At 45.7% G+C, this 8,161-nt stretch overlaps 1 non-coding gene across 1 annotated transcript; it reads left to right on the forward strand.

Annotated features, from left to right (window-relative positions):
• Positions 1-7,711: 7,711 nt before the first annotated feature.
• Positions 7,712-7,784, forward strand: TRNAF-GAA (transfer RNA phenylalanine (anticodon GAA)). Its single transcript has one exon. It is a non-coding gene; the product is annotated as a tRNA-Phe (tRNA).
• The last annotated feature ends 377 nt before the right edge of the window (positions 7,785-8,161 follow it).

An 8,161-nucleotide genomic window follows, 5' to 3' on the forward strand; every position in this document is an offset into this window, starting at 1 on the left:
TTAGGAGAGCGAAACAGAGAGAGAGAGAGAGAGAGAGACAGACAGACAGACAGACAGACAAACAGACAGAGACAGACAGACAGACAGTATGGAAGGAGGATGAGTAAGGAATGGGAAAGAATGACTAGGAGAGGAAGGGTGGGGGGGGGAAAGTGGGGGAATGAGGGAAATATCTGATAAGGGAAGTAGAGAGGGAGGAGAGGGGGGAAATGGAGGGAAAGTAAGGTGGGAGGGAGAAGATGAGAGACAGGAGAAAGGGACGGGGTGGGAAAGAAAGGTGGGAGGGAGAAGATGGGAGACAGGAGAGGAGGAAAGGGAGGAAAAGTAAGATGAGAGGGAGAGAAAGAAAGAGAAAAAAAATCAGCTTATCAAGAAGGGGACACTGCAGGACGTGGATAATACGGATATCAGGAGGCCTACTGGATTTAAACGAGATTACATTAAAGATATTACCTACTTGTGTGAGATGAGGACAAAAAAAGAAAAGAAAAAAATAGGCTCTCTTCCCTCCTCTCCCCTCCCCCCCCCACCCCTCCACCCTCCACAATACCCGGCAGGAAAAAAAGATTGAAAGAAGAACTCATGATTGTTGTGGAGAGCATCATGGAAATCTTTGCTGGAGAGACTAAAGAGGATTATTGTGGTCTATTCTATTTGTAATCCGTGGTTCTGAGAAATAACACAGCCACAAAATACGAAGAGAGGCATGAAGGAAAGAGGGGGAGAGAGAGCGAAAAGGAATAAAGGGAGGGGAAAAAGGGAAGAAAGGGAAAAGTGGAAAGAAAGAAGGGAGGAAATGGAAGGGTGACATAAGGGAAGAGAAAAGGGAGAAAGAGGAGAAAGGACAGGGAAAAGTGAAGACAGGGAAAAGGGAGAAGAGGGAAAGTAAAGAGAGTGAGGAAAAGAGAAGGGAAAGAGAAAGAAGGGAAGAAGGAAGGGGAGAGGAAAGGGAGGGAACGGTAAGAGAGAGAGAGAGAGAGAGAGAGAGAGAGAGAGAGAGAGAGAGAGAGAGGTGTTTACGACAAGGTGCTGGGAGATTGGTTTAGGGACAGATGGCTGGAGGCACAGGTAGATAGATAGATGACAGACAGACAGACAGACACAGAGATGGATAGATAGATGGACAGACTGACAGACAGATGGCAGGTACGGTAGTCAGTTAGTTGGAGAGAGAGAGAGAGAGAGAACAGGGAACGAGAGAGAGAGAGAGAGAGAGAGAGAGAACAGGGAACGAGAGAGAGAGAGAGAGAGAGAGAGAGAGAACAGGGAACGAGAGAGAGAGAGAGAGAGAGAACAGGGAACGAGAGACTGATAGCTCTAGAAATTCATAAAGAAAATAGGTATAAGTGGACAGGTACAGGATATATATTCATCTGCATACACACACACACACACACACACACACACACACACACTCACATTATACAGTATATATATATAAAGTAAGGTGTGTGGAAGGAAGAGAAGACGGAGGGGGGTGCAAGGAACAGCGTGGTGGACTGAAGAGGTGAAACAGGCTGTGGCACAAAAGAAGAAAGCATACAATGAATGGATAAGAAATAGGGGCGTGGAAGAAGTTGAGAGGCAGAAGAGAGAGTTATATGTGGAAAGGAAGAGAGAGGTGAAAAGATTAGTAAGAGAGAGTAAGAAGAGAGTGGATGAGGAATTTGGAAGGAATTTGAGTGTAAAGTGGAGGGACTGTAAGAAAATGTTCTGGAGAGAAGTGAAAAGAGTAAGACAGGGTGGAAGTGAAGTTAGCAGGGGAGTGAAAGGTAAAAATGGTAGATTACTAGTGGAGAAGGGAGAAAAAGTGAGCAGATGGAGAGAACACTTTAAGGAATTGTTGAACGTAGAGGATGGAAGTAATGCGAGTATAAGTGGCTGGGGAATGGCTGGGAGAAGGAGGGAGGTGAGAAGACAGGTAGAAATCAGTAGGATAGAGGTTGTGGAAGCAATGAAGAAAGTTAAATCGGGGAAAGCCCCAGGAATTGATGGAGTGTGTGGTGAGATGCTGAAGCATGGGGGAGAGATAGTAGTAGAATGGATGTGGAAGATGTGCAGATTGGCCTGGGAGGAAGGTAGAGTCCTGGGGGATTGGAAGTCAGGTATAATTATTCCCTTGTACAAAGGAAAAGGGGAAAAAGAAGTGTGTGGTAATCATAGGGGCATTTGTCTTCTTAGTATAATAGGAAAAGTGTATGGTAGGATACTTATAGACAGAGTTAGAGAAAGAACAGAGAAATTAGTTGGAGAAGAACAGGGAGGCTTTAGGAAGGGAAGAGGTTGTGTAGATCAGATATTCATTCTTAGATCTTTAGTGGAAAAGTTTCTAGAGAAGGGAAAGAAGTTGTATGCGGCTTTCATGGATTTGGAGAAAGCATATGACAGGGTGGATAGACAAGGATTGTGGAAAGTGTTAAGAATATATGGAGTAGATGGGAAGTTGTTGAATGCTGTGAAGAGTATGTATGATGGTGCTAAGGCTGCAGTGCGTGTGGATGGTGAACTAAGTGAATTTTTCTCTTTGAAAGTTGGTTTGAAACAGGGATGTGTCATGTCTCCATGGTTGTTCAATCTGTACATGGATGGGGTAATAAAAGAGGTACAAGGTAGGGTAGTGGATGTTGGAGTGGCCCTGGTGAGAGAGGATAGTGTTTGGAAACTCCCTGTACTGTTGTTTGCAGATGATACTGTGTTGTTGAGTGAAGATGAAGGGGAGCTGCAAGGCTTGGTGGATGAGTTTGAGAGAGTGTGTAAGAAACGGAACCTAAAGGTGAATGTAGGGAAGAGTAAAGTGATGGTCTTTGAGAGAGGTGAAGTCAGTGAATGTATAGCGAGGTTGGATGGTGAGGAATTGGAAAATGTGAGTACGTTTAAGTATTTGGGTAGTGTGATGAGTAAGGATGGAGGTTTGGAGGGTGAAGTGCTTGAAAGGGTACAGCAGGGAAGAAAGGTTGCTGGTTCCTTGAAAGCAGTGATAAGAAACAGGGAAGTGAGCATGGAAGTAAAAAAGTTACTACATGACAGTATTGTGATACCAACTCTAACGTACGGAAGTGAAGCTTGGACGTTGTTGGAAGGACACAAGTCAAGAGTGAGAGCAGTGGAAATGAGTTATTTAAGAGGAGCTTGTGGAGTCACGTGGAGAGACAGGCTGACGAATGAGGATATAAAGGAGCGTTGTGGTGTTGATGTGGATGTGATAGGAAGCGTTGTGAGGAACACACTGAGGTGGTTTGGCCATGTGGAGAGGATGGAGGGTGAAAGACTGACGAAGAGAGTGTATGTGAGTGAGGTGGAGGGTGGAAGAGGGAGGGGGAGACCGAGGATGAGATGGAGGGATGGGGTGGAGAGGTATATGAGAGAGGGGGGTGTGAGTTGGGAGCAGGGTAGTGAAATGGCGGGGGACAGGGTGACTTGGAGGCGATTTGTTTGTGGCCACCCCAAACGGGATTGAGGCGTCTGGCAATAGATAGATAGATAGATAGACAGAAAGAGAGAGAGAAAGAAAATCCGGGAAAGACAAAGGCGGAAAATGGATAAGAAAGATCAAAAAGTAATTTGAGAGGACATGAAAGAATGAAAGCATGGCACAACACCTTAGGTAGACGACAGGTGAGGTGAGGTGAGGCACAGGTGGGGAGGCGGAGGAGGGATGGGGAGGTGCAGGGAGAGGAAGGGTGGGTGGAAGGACATGAACAAGAACATAAAGAAAAAATGTCAATGGAGTATCCTGGCCCTCCTAAGCTGAAATCCGTTTAAATAACCTGTTCCTCTCCAGGGTTATCAGGCTGCTACCACTGAATTACACCGTAACTTAAACCCTTTGAGTACCTCCGCAGCAACTGCTACACTAGGGTAAGGGCCCACCAGTTAGTACTTAGATTTTCACCAAAGAATCCGTCACCAGGGGTCAGGGGAGAGGTTGTGAGTGCTTCCTCCAAGATGCATAACGCTATCTGGTCGTAGCAAGAATAACCCACGTAAGACGTCATTGCATTGGTAGTACCAGTAGCTATAGCCCCAGGTTCATCTGAAACGTGAACCTGGTGGACTGCAGGCTGAAGCTGCCTTCCTCCTGCAGCTCACCATCCTCCTTTCGGGGAACAGGGAAGTAGTTTAAGGACGTTTGTGTAACCGGGCATCTCCATCACCCAGTTATATTGGCACCACCACGTGAAGGTGCTCCTCTCCATCACCACCTAGCGCTACTTATCTCTTCAAATTATATGATACTGGTCATGTTCGTCATCGTACTGAAGGAACTAATCGCTACCCATCCAGCAGGCCCGGGTTCAAATCCTTGGAGAGGAGATGAAGACTTACCGGTAGTTATTGCCTACCGACTACGCGAGGGTCGTTAAGGCAGATCACCCATTTTTGCTAAGTCCCAGTACGACCTGCAATAGTCCATGTTACAACCAGGTCCCTATTTGTGCTGCCTGAGGTTGGGGAGACGGGTAGGAAAGAAGAACACCCCCTCCCCCCTCCCCACCACCACCATCACCCTCCACCTTGAACTGGCAGGAAAAAGGTGAGAAACGGTGAGCAAGCCTGGGGGGAAGGGAACAGGTGCGAGAGAGAGGGACAGAAGGTGGGACAACAGGGAGAGAGAGGGTGAGAAGACAAACAACACACAGGTCACTTAACAACAACAACAACAACCACACCTCGCCATACGGGGTGTTTGTGACGCAGAGAGAAGGCAGACTGGAGTGGAAAATTTAGAGAAGGTTATTAATCAAAGCAGAAAGCCAGACTGTGAGTTATGTTGGTGGCGGACGAATCGTTTATATGGATGAATTATTATACTGAAGACCATTATTACTGTGAGGGTAAAAATGGCTTAGATAAATGAATTATATCGACACAATGACTCTGTAAAGCCACGGTGGTTCAGTCACTCTCTCATTTGTCTCCCGATCCGCGATACCCTGAACCTGGATTCGACATTTACAAAGTGTGGCTAACTTATATTCGCAATTTCTCGATTCATACTCTTTATATGAACAGTTTCTGACACACAAACCTAGCCACTACAACACTTACACTCCCACACGGACCTCTCACTACTGACATTCCTCCATCTGTGCTTTGCCAGTATGGGAAAGAGTTAATTCTGTCTCCTTTCGGAAAAAAAGCCCGGTCCTGCAGTGGCCCTTATGTAGAGATAGATAGATAATTAGACAGATAGACAGACAGACAGACAGACAGACAGATAGATTCATAAACTGACTGATTGACTGACTGACACTTAAACACACACACACACACACATACACACACACAAAACAGACAAACAAACAGGCAGACAGACATACTGATAGATAGACGGACAGACATACAGATACAGGTAAGCAATCAATCAGAGAACTATATAGGACCCGAGAGAAAGAGAGAAAATAAAACAGCACAGATCCCAAAACCATTTAAGCCCTCTCCACCACCACCACCACCACCACCACCACCACATAACATTAACTCCTCCTTTCATTACCAACTTCCCTCCGCCTTCGAACTCCAGCAACACAGCCCCGCACCTCACCCCCATTAACCCACAACCACAAGAACGAAAATCCCACCCCGTCTTAGTCCACTCTCGACCCTATGACCCCTAAAAGGATTCATTACACAGGGGGACCAACTTTTTTATGCGGGTCAAGAAAGTGGCCGACCGCAAAAAAGTCCTTAAGGGCGGATTTCCCATAGGTTTTAGGCTGGATATTAGGCCATAGTGGAGGCTTTACCAGGCCAACTTGGAGGTGAGATCGGGAAGAAAGTTCATTTTTGTTTTTTTTTCACCTGTTCCCCTTCTCACCGGTTATGATAGCTTCCTGGCTGGCTAAAGGTACGCAGCGTGATTTTAGCCGCGGTTTATTCTTGCTGCTGTTAGACGCTTTTACTCTGCTTGTGTGAGATCTCCGGTAGTGAAGGAGCTCAAAATAGGCTCCATTAAACCATTCAGCAAGTCTTTCGTACACTATATAAAAAAGGTGACGTCTTTTTTCTTTTATTCTCACTGCTAAACTATTTCACTTAGCTTAAGGAGAATCTTTCGTACAGCATTGGTCAAACATTTTTCAGTAATATTCTATGGTTCGGGTAGACTGAATTATATTAAGTCCCTCCTATTGTGATTATTTTTCCTCAACACATGTTCGTTGTTATTTACTCTAGAGAGGTATCGCCCGAAGACAGAGCTCATTCAATCATTCATTCATTCAATCTTTCAGCTGTCGTATTTAATGGCTAACACAAAGCAATTTCAACCCTCCATATCAATACATCTAAAAAAAGAGGCTAACTGCACCAGGCCGGCTGACCCATACTAGGCAGGCCCCGTGTAAGAGTATGAGCACGATCCGCTGTTATAATTACATCACAAGCGTAGCATAAGATCACTGCCACAGTACGAAAAGTTCCATGACACTTCTCGTACTTTTGTGCTATCGTGTTCATGTTTCTGGATCTCCCCTATTCCATACATCAGTGAGACGGATAAATAGATAGATAGACAGACAGACAGATAGATAATAATGATGATGAGAAGGAGGGGGAGGATGAAGATGAGGACAAACTCCATTCTTTCTCTCATCTGTCTCTACTTTTTTTCATCCCAAAACTAACACCATCCCATATCACTTCCACCATCACCACTATCACCACCACCATCACCCCTGTGCCTTCTCCCCTACGCTATCGGCGCTCTATCTGTGGCTCTATTTGCCTTAGCGTGACCTGGCCTGACCTACCCTGACCTGACCTGGTGTTTAGGACTAGTGATCCCTCATATGATACGACCTAAGTGACGGCATGAGGGGGGGGAGGGACAAAAGGAAGGGAAGCAAAGGTAGTAGGGAGGGTGGGCAGGGTAGTGGGGTAAGAGGAAGGGGAAGGGAGGGAGGAAGGGAAGACAAAAGGCAGGAAGGGGGGGTGAAAGAAAGGGACAGAGGAAAGGACTTAAGGAGGAGAATAACAAGAAAGAAAGATAGGAAAAGTAAGAAGGAGGGAGGGAAAAGGAAGGAAGGAAAGTGGAAGGTATAAACCAAAGGAGCGGAAAGAGGAAGATGTTGGAGGGAGGCAAGGGTAAAGGGAAGGGAGGAAAGGACGTGAGGGAAGGAAGGGGGTGGGAAGGAAAATGGGGATGGGAAAGAAAACCAGAAGGGAGGAAAAGGTAGTAGGGTAGGAGGTTGGGTGGGGGGCGAAAAGTAATCGGTAATTTATAACCTAAATGGGCGGAAAAAGAGAATGGTTGTATGAAAGGCGAAGAAGAAAGGAAGCAAGCAAGGGGAAACAGAAGGAGAGAAGGAAGAGAAAGATAGGAAAAAGAAAGAAAAAGAAAGTCAGGAAAAAAGGACAACGGAAATGTAAGGGGGAAGGACTCAGGGAGAAAAGAAAGGAAGAGATGGAGAGGAAAAAGAGAGACATGTCAACTAAAAGGAAAGCCTGCAAAAATATGTATACGTTAGAGAATGATTAAATAAATTGACAAATGTAAAAAGATGGATGGCTGGATGAAGAGACAGTAAAAATAAGTAGTCAGAAGGATGGATGAATGAAGAGACAGGTGATAGTAAAATCACACGGATGTAATTATGGATGAATGAAAAGGCTGGTAAATGTAAACAGACAGATGGATGAATGGATGAACGGAATGGCATATGGATGGATAGATTAACTGGTATTTAAGAAGACAAACAGACCTTTCCATGCCTAGATAGCTCAGTTGGGAGAGCGTTAGACTGAAGATCTAAAGGTCCCCGGTTCGATCCCGGGTCTGGGCAGGTAATGTTTTTCACTGAGGAAGCGGGAAGGTAACACAGGCAGGTAATGTTTTTCACTGGGGAAGCGGGAAGGTAACACAGGCAGGTAATGTTTTTCACTGGGGAAGCGGGAAGGTAACACAGGCAGGTAATGTTTTTTACTGGGGAAGCGGGAAGGTAACACAGGCAGGTAATGTTTTTCACTGGGGAAGCGGGAAGGTAACACAGGCAGGTAATGTTTTTCACTGGGGAAGCGGGAAGGTAACACAGACAGGTAATGTTTTTAACTGGGGAAGCGGGAAGATAACACAGGCAGGTAATGTTTCTCACTGGGGAAGCGGGAAGGTAACACAGGCAGGTAATGTTTTTCACTGGGGAAGCGGGAAGGTAACACAGGA

The sequence above is a fragment of the Coenobita brevimanus genome, chromosome 74 (assembly GCF_032717465.1).
Source record: "Coenobita brevimanus isolate Jiangsu-jjx chromosome 74, ASM3271746v2, whole genome shotgun sequence".
NCBI classification, from domain to species: Eukaryota; Metazoa; Arthropoda; class Malacostraca; order Decapoda; family Coenobitidae; genus Coenobita; species Coenobita brevimanus.